The sequence below is a fragment of the Pithys albifrons genome, chromosome 12 (assembly GCF_047495875.1).
Source record: "Pithys albifrons albifrons isolate INPA30051 chromosome 12, PitAlb_v1, whole genome shotgun sequence".
Lineage (NCBI taxonomy): Eukaryota > Metazoa > Chordata > Aves > Passeriformes > Thamnophilidae > Pithys > Pithys albifrons.
The window spans coordinates 9,820,896-9,830,199 of record NC_092469.1 but is presented as its reverse complement, the minus strand read 5'-3'; positions in this window follow the sequence as shown (position 1 = coordinate 9,830,199).

The following is a 9,304-nucleotide window of genomic DNA, read 5'->3' as shown; positions in this document are numbered from 1 at the left end:
GCTCTGCAGCAAATGTACAAGGGGAAAGATGGATATCTGAACAGCCTGGACTTTCTGGAGAAAAGTATTGTGCTAATAGTCCTTTAAAAAGGTTTTTCCATATTTATAGGAGACAAATAGAGGCAGAAAAGAATGGAGCATAGTAAGTCAATTGAGTACCTGGAACTTTGGGGAAATTCAGCAGAGTGCTGTCTAAGATGATACAGTGTGGTGGGTGTTCTGAGCTAAAAAGATCATCTCTTATGAAACTTTTACCTACAAGTGGACTCTCCCACAATTTTGAGATTCTCCAGTGTTCAGATGTCTCATGTTTAACTAAACAAAGAGCTTGAGTTACTAGACAACTACATAAAAAATTATCATATTTCTTGTTGTGATCATGTACAAAATCCTAAAAAAAATTATGTCACAGCTTTGTACATTTAAGGGATGTGAGGAGTTTGTATGAAAATATTGGGATGCTTATCTTCACCTCTGAACTATCTCAAGTGTTCCTGCTACCTTGAAATCACCTGCATACAAAAATAAATTTAATTTTACTATATAGCTCATACGTAATTGTCAGACTAACAGTAGACATGGCTTTCCTGGTCAGATTTTTTTAATTAATTTTTTTTAAACTATAAGGCAATTTCCAAACTCATCAAGTCCCCTAAACAGCACAATATTTCCTGAAAGACTTTTCTGTTGTTTTATGTGCAATAGAATTGTAATCACCTGTATTTAAATCTAATGGATTTGAAATAATCTACAGGCTTCCAGTTTAATGAGAACTAGATTAATGAAAAAAGACCTTTTACCTCAGATTGCATGACAACATTTTCAAATTACATTCCTGAAACAGAGAATTCACTTATTCCGAGTAATTGGATGCTGACTAGGGTTAATATGTACAATGTCCTTAAATGAAAATGTTCTATTGTAAGTGGGACTGTATGATACCTGAGGCATTCTCAATAGATTTGGTTGGGCTTTGAGTTAATTATACTGCTTGCTATTTTTTGAATGAATTCAAGCATGAATTCTACACAGTAAAGATTGAGATAATTATATTCAATTCTGCTTGGTGCCCCGCTGAATGAATTGACCTTTTAGATAAAACTAGTCTCTTGAGAAGGAAACCTGAAGAAAGCCTGAACAAAGCAACCAGATGCAGCTGGGGGCTGGGGAAAAGCTTTAAAACTGTTTATTTTTTTCCCAAATGCTAAAGAAGTAGAGGGATCAGAAAGATTGATTTTTATTCATTGAAAAAGTATGCCTGTGTTGGCAGTGATTTTGTATATGCAGTACAAAAAGTTATCATTTAAAGCCATTGATTTTTCTAAGCTGTTTTCTCATCAAGAATGTGACTAAAAAGAAGCAGCAGTAGAGCACTAGAAAAGTTCAGTGTACACAGGTGTTCCACGGGTCAGCAAGGTACCATAGGCACAAGCTGTGACTGCAACCGTGGTGCCAATAATGCTGCCAGCACAACTGGCTCTCCGTTTGCACTTGCAATTTTGAAAGGGTGGGCAGGAAGGAGAGAGTTTTCAAAGCGATAGCTTTAAAAGAGGGAAAGGACTCCCAAGGACCAACAAAGCAGATGCTCTGAGTGCAAACCTCCAGAGCCTCTTTTGAGGGCAGAGTGCTGTGTTAGACTGTCAACTCTTACATTCCCATGTGTTACAGAAACATTCAAAATTAGCATGGAATGTTTTCCTTCCTTTTCTTATTTATTTATTTATTTTTGAAATTATTTTTCCATTTTTCAGAAGTGGTTGTACTTGTAATAAAATGACTATTATAGGAAACGTAGAAAAGGTGATCTTTTACTTTTTCTTTTCTTCTGTCATTGTGTTATGTCCTAGATAAGTGTTTAGAATGATGAGGTTCTGTGTTGGTGCTAGCTGATAGAGAAAATTTTGAACTTTTTTTGCACTCTACACCTTTTCTCTCTGAGAGTATCTGCAAATAGCATGAAGTACTTCTGTAAATGCTCTATGTACATTTTTGAAATTACCTTCACTGGGCAGTTGATTAGTTAAATTTATATTGTAGGCATAGTTCTTTTTGTAACATCAGAAATGGGTTGGTTTGTTTGTGTCACTTAAGCCAAAATACTCCTGCAGTTTAGTCTCACAAAACTTCACTCATGTAATCCTTCCCCTGCTGGATAGTTCCCTGTTGGTGTGATGTCAGTAAGGCAGCAGAATTCAGCCCATAATGTTAGCTGGATTTATGACAAGGGCAAGTGTTTGTAACAACTTTTTTGATGGGGTTCCAGTCTCTTAAGCATGTACATTATCTGTTACTGATATATCATTTATGTAGAGAATACAGTTGTCACTCACTTCATTTAATTAGATTATGGATGCTAAATTATCTACTAACATAAAATGTGATTTTATGCTGCAGATTACAAAGGTTTTAAGAAGTTTAATATGCTACTTTTTAATTGGTGAGCCATACCCTAAAGGATTCATATGGGGTTTTGTTTGTTTGTTTGTTTTTTACTGCAGTAAAAAGTGAACATATCATAATATTACTAAAGATGATTACTCGCAAATGGGATTTGGGTCAATGAAGTTGGCTAGGATTTATTTTGCATAAAACAGATCTAGGAGGTATAAAGTGGTAAATATAGTAATAAAAAGGCTTGTATTTTGGCAGTGAGATCACTGAGTTGAGAACTGAACATCCTCTGGTCTTTACACTCCAGTTAGCTACAGTCATTTAGGTAAACAAACCATGTATTTATTGCAAATGGTTCCAAGTTTGTACTGATATTAATGTAGAACAGCCTACTTTCTGCTCTGTTTTCCAATCCATTAAATTAATAATTTTATGTGTATAGGGTCTGCCACACCTTACTGCATAAATTCTTTGCTTTATTTATGTCTGCATCTAGTTATACAGCTGGTAAGTAATTTGTTCAAAAGAGGTAGATGGTTGGGTTTGATCCTTAGACTGTGAAACAGGGATTCACAAAATGGTTATGGTCCTAATAAATTGACTGAAATATTGGGAACAACTTCAAGGATTTTATTTGAGCACCTAAATTAATACTAAGTCCTTGGTTTTTTCTGCATTGTTGATTGCATTTTAGTGTTGAAAGTCCAAGAGTTTTCAGTTGTAAGTCTGCCTAGGAACACCTATTCTGCTGATGTTGGCTTCTGCTCTTGTTAAAAGTACAAGGAAGGCTACACAAACAAATCCCATCCTTACCAATGACTTAAAAAACAGTGTCTGAATAGCCCATATTCTTGGGGTGTTCTCCCAGGTTTACCAAGAGCTCACCTTAAACACTTTAGCTGTATAATTAGCATATGCTTATGCTGTTTATAAGAGTAATTCAAAAGAATAAGATGTAGATCAGGTCTTCTGATTATCTATCGTGCATAAAATACTTGGTAGATGATTTTTACCAGGTTTAAGGCCAGATCCTGAGACCTTGGTTCATACAAATGAGATCAGCAACAGTAGTTAATTATTACTGGTTGATGCAAGGTCTGTAGTCCTGGGTGCAGTCAACATGTAAGATTCAGGCACTCTAAATGCCTCTTCCATAGTAATGATACCCTCCTCTCTCCTCGAATCAATGGGAGTTGAGGGGTTTTCATTCACTGAATTGGATTCTTGTTTCTTCAGAGCTGCTTAAGCCAGGCCCTTGTGAACAATGTAGACTTACACTGATTGCTGGTGAGGGGAATGGACTAGTTTTCAAACAGCAGTTAGAAGTTTTCACAAGAAGGGGACCAGCAGTGAAGAAAAGCAAAGCCACTTAACATCCTGCTAGGAGAAGTATTGGAGTTTCAGTTTGATGAGAGCTCTTGTTCTTCTATTCCAGTTTCCTTCCATAGTGTGTAGGACTGACTTTCATTGCAATTATTTACAGGTCTGCCTGAGCTCATTGCATCCTCTGGCACAAAGATGGAGTTCAATTCAGTTTAAAAGCTGTGGATAGAAAGAAGCTAAAGTGGCCCGTGTTCTGTTAGCTGGTATGGAAGTATAATGCCAGAGATTAAAATTAATTTAACAATGATTGTTGCCCTTGTCTAATGACTCTCCATATGTAGTGATCTACCTAACACAGGTCATGTAGAAAAAGAGATAATATATCTCAGAAAGAAGCAATTCATTTTTGTAAGGCTTGAGACCTCAAAAATCCCAGATGATACCATACTTTTGACTTTTTACTTAGCAAGGTGTGGCTTATAAGCTAAATGCCATTGACTGGCCAGTTCTGCCTATACCATCTTTTCTGATCTATACTTACATCACAGTATATATTTCCATCAGAGTAAATACTGTACTGCACATGGAACAGTCCTCCATTATGTATGTTTAACTGATAAATTTCTACTGCAAACCCCTATTACATGTCAGCTACCGACATAGTTGGTAATCAAGACTGATCTTGCTTATTCTTTATTGGATATTTGCTTTCACAGAATGATCTTGAGGAGAAATGTGAATTGTGTTTGAACTTTTATTTGAAGGTCAATGTCTGTTTTCCTCAGGGATGTAGTCACCTCAGGAGCTAATCATTGTGTGGTCACCATGGAAAGGTGCAGGATTCTTTCTCCTGCTTACCACCATTGATCTAGACAACTTTACATCTGCAGCAGTTTCCACTTGTTTCTGGTAACAAATTCCTGTTTTCTATGCCCTATCTTATTTTCTTCATTCCATTGTGCTATGAACTATATTAATGTGATTCATGCACTCTTTATTTAAATAACTCCTTCCAAATGGTGTCTAATCAATATTTGGCAGAATGTGTACATACAGATAATCTATTGGTTTCTCTCATGTCAGAATCTCTTATTAGGAAATCCTACTCTAACAATAGGTGCAAATTTATTGAAATTCACAATGATCTTTGAAGATCACAGATGTCTTAAGCTGCAATGATGATGGAGTTATTTAAGTAGTTTAGCTACCTGTGTGCTCTTGGAAATTTGGAAAATGACACTTGTTTTGATCCCTCTTTTATGTTGCCTGAAGGTCCACTGGCATCCCTGGAATTGTTGACAATCCTACTCTTTCCCCTGTGAAGAAAGTACAAGTAGTACAGAGAGGAGTGCATGTTGTTATGGAATAGAACAGGGAGGATTGGGAAGTTCATGGGAAAGGCAATTAATGCCTGTTACTGTAGGAATGCTGACTTTGCCTGTCTTTTAGCCTACAATTGTCATCTGTCAGGCTTTCAGCACATGAGGTGAATTTGAACATGCATATGCTCTTTATATTGTAGTCATTGACAGCATTTTGTCCTAAATAAGGTAAAAAGCTATGAAGAGAGATCACTAACTCAAAAGGGAAAAAAGTTAAAAGTGAGTGTTAATCTACTAGAATTTCTCCAAACAGGATTCTAAGTAAATACCTAAAAGGTCCTTTGAAAAAAATAGCAGGTACAGTCAGCATGAAGTTTTATTTTGCTAACCAAACCCAAAGATGTTTCTCAGCTGATGTAGGTAAAGTCTCTTAGGCCATGTTCCAGTACAATTCCTCTCATCTCCAGATCTGTTCAGTTGCTGCATCCCAGTGTAGGAATGCTTAAACCCATCAGGAAAAGAAAGGGAGTGTTATGTGTATCACCAAGAGGAGGCAATCACAGCATTGTGCAGATTGCCGGCCAGTAGGTTAAACAAACAGGTGTGACATAATGAGGGAGCTCTTTTCAAAGAGGATAATTAGTATATACAAAAAAAGGAGAAACATAAATGAAAACAGCTGAAAGAACAAAATTACATTACCTCCAATAAAGCATTGATCACTCTATTGAAACAGCAGTTTTATTAAAAGTCTTGTATTTTATATGTACACTACAGATGTTTTATGTGTACACTACAGGGGATGATTCAATTTAGATTATGTAATGGGCAGTGTATAGTGCTGGTGTAACAAACTCACTCTGGAGACAAGATGCAGAATCCTTACATCCTCAGTGGGCTCTGAAGTGCTGACCCAGATGACAGACAGGCACTCGTAGAGTACTAGCTGCTCTGCATTGTGAGTTGCTCTTCTCTTTTTTAGAATGTGAAAACAAATCCTTAGTGTGAACCAGAGCTAATGGGATACTTGTCAGCTGGCACAGAGCAGAACAAATATGACATGTTGAACAGGTAGCAAATAGCCAGGTTGATGTGGGGAAACCTGTTTTGCTATCTGTAATGGTTGGTTGGACTCTTAAACCATGATCTGTACATCTCTTGTGATATTAGTCTGGTATCAATAATGAATGATTAATCCTGCTGTTATATACTGAATTGTATGTAAAATGCAATAAGATACAATGTCATAAGCTGACAGGATATTGACATGGAAAACCAGGGTTGCCCAGTGTTTTACACATTTTACAGGTCTATCAAACAGTGCATTCCCTTTCTTTCCTGAGGTTACTCCAAGGGAATTCAACCACACAGAGACTGTAAGGACAACACATGAAAGGATACTCACCTTACATGACACAGGGTATATTGCCACATTCAACAAGTTGCTGTGTTTAGGATCCCTCTGGTTAAAAAGCTTGTTGGGGCTGAGAACATGTTCAGCCCCTGTGGATTTCCTAGAAAGGTAGGGCTGGCAAGCACCAGCCACTAACTACTTTTTGCACCATTATGCATCAAGGGTGAGATTAGTAGAAAACCTCATGAGATCCACCTTGAAGTGTTTCTTGATTCTAGTACCCTCTTGGAGATTTTCTGTGAGAAGGCAGACGAAGGCTTTTATTCTGTCAGAGTACAGACCTTTTATGCCAAAAGGATTTTCAATAAAAATTAAAATAGGAATTAAAAGAAAAGAGAGATCCACTTACAAAAGAATTGGGGAAGCATTGTGTTTATAGTGAGAAAATGCATTCTACCCTTTTTATTGTTTTAAAATGTAAAGAACACAAATGGCTATTAAAGATTTTGAAACAATGAAAAAGTTTAACTAAGCATTTGAGAGCACTGTGCAACTAGCAGGGAAACTGTTTCACTACCAAATAAAATGCAGCCTGGAAATGGCACGTTATGCTGTGTGTGTATAGACGTGTACACAGGCACACGTTGTACATTTGTGTGAAAAGCTCATGCCCTTTGTGCTGGTAATTCACGTGGAAAGATACTTTTGCATTTGAACCAGTTGCCACTTTATTTGAGCTGAATCCATAAAAAGTTTCTTAAACCAAAATCAGATGAAATCTGCACATTAAAAAAAGTATTCTTTGGACTTTAAAGGTTATAGACTGCTGACTGCAGGGATTGCAGCTGACATTCAATAACATTTGAAGCTTGAAAAAAGCTTTTTATTTTTTTTTCTTTTTTATCCCTTAGAAGCTGCTTGCTTTTCAGCTATTAATGCATTTCCAAGAGAAATTTTGTAAATTATATTGGGCAACATTCTCAGTGAGAATAGATTGTGTAAGTAATGGTAATAGCTTCCTCCTGCTGCTTCTGGCAATAGAGATATTCACCACACACACTTATTTAAATTTCTTGGGCCAAAGAACTCTTCAAGGTTCAAGACATTTGTTACTCAGGCAGTAAATTTAAAGGATTTCAATTTAGTAAGCAGAACTGATGAGAAGCATTTTTAAAACAACTGAGTGCTGCTTATCACAGATTTCAGTTTCTAACAAGAAAGGTCTTGTTTTAACCAACTTTTTCGTATAAGTTTATTTTAGTACTATGCTCTTTATCCTAAAACTCTGTTAAATGATTTTTTTTTCCTTCACTAAAATCTGGGAAATATGAGACTCTTTACTTTTTGGGCAAAGAAATTACCTGCTTTGGCAAACATTTATAATTCACAATTTTAAGATTTCAGTGTGTGATCCTATCTTGTTACCTTTTTGACTATACCTTGTGCCAGGCTGAGCTGAGGACCAGAACCCATGGTGAGAAACACTGCAGTCCCAGCAACCTCACCAAGAGCAGATTGGTGTTACAGGGTGAGGTTAAGGCCTGGCCACAAAAGTCTTTGCAGGATGCTTGGTCTGTACTTAACTAGAGAAAAGGCTTGGGACTTAACCTGATAAAAATCAAAATTATTTAACTACCAACCTGTAAATAAAAGGGAAATGCAAGTTTTGTCTCAAAGAGAATTATAAAGAGTTCTTGGAAATTACTGTCTTTTTATCAGTGCTAACTATTACTGAGGCATAAAAGAAAATTCTTTCATCTCTTAGTTCATTCAGTACAAAGTTTGGATATTTGCTACCATGTTCCCAGTTTGTAGGCTTTGCTTAAGCATGGCTCTGTAAAATATATACATTTAGAAAGCTATGACTTCAGTTTCCTTTCTCTTCTAGAAATCAGTAAGTGTGACAGAAGGTACTGTGCCAAAAGTTTATTTTTGATCAATTGGATGTTGACTTTTAATAATTTAAAGATGATCTGAAGTCTGTTTTAATTAATACTGATTAATGCTCTGGGGTACTGATTAATACTCACTGAGTTTAAAATAAATGAGGGGAGTTCAGCAATTTTTCAAACTGCATTTGTTTTGCTACAGCTCTTTCATGATGTCAGAGAATGTTATGACATGGGATCTTCTTTCTTTCCCAAGTTAGGAAACTTTTTTTTTTAAAAAAGTTCTTTGTTAGATTGATAGTTCTATATAATTGAAGTGATACTCAACAAGAGTATACCTGTAAATTTGCCCCAAATCTATGTTTTGGACAGGGAATCCCTGTGATAAAAGCTGAAGAAGTGGATTCAGACACAGGGAACAGTTTGCTCAGAGTTCTATAGCAAGTGTTATGCTGGGATATGTGGAGACAGAGCTAAGAACTGGAACAAAAATGTGTTCAGTTTTTATAACTTCCTCTTACAAAACCAGTCCTATCTACCTGTGCTTTTTAATATAATGGGAAAGCTTTGCTCCATATTTTTATGTAATTTAATATCTGAATATTACAGAGATTTGCACACAAACATCAAGGGAAATGGAACTCATCTTGATACTTTGACTTGATGGGGAATCAAATCATTTGAGTCCAAAGCTTTAGTACCAGTGTAGCTTATATATGTATTTATATGAACACACACGCACACATACACAGTGTCTGTTTTGCTTTTATGCTGCCACACCTGTGCTAGTCTGACTGCCACGTGTGTTTGTTTCTAAAGTAAAATGGAAATGTTTTGAAAGGAGCTTGCAATATATTTGCAAAAATAGACCAGTAAGTGTGAAACCCATTTAAGCTAAAGGCATGTGAAAGCCATTTTCAGAAATTACTTTTGTTTACTGACTGTGTTATTGAATTTTGAGGGTATTGTGCTAGAAGATCATACTTTTGAGTAATTGTGTGGCTTAAAGTATTGAACATGTCCCA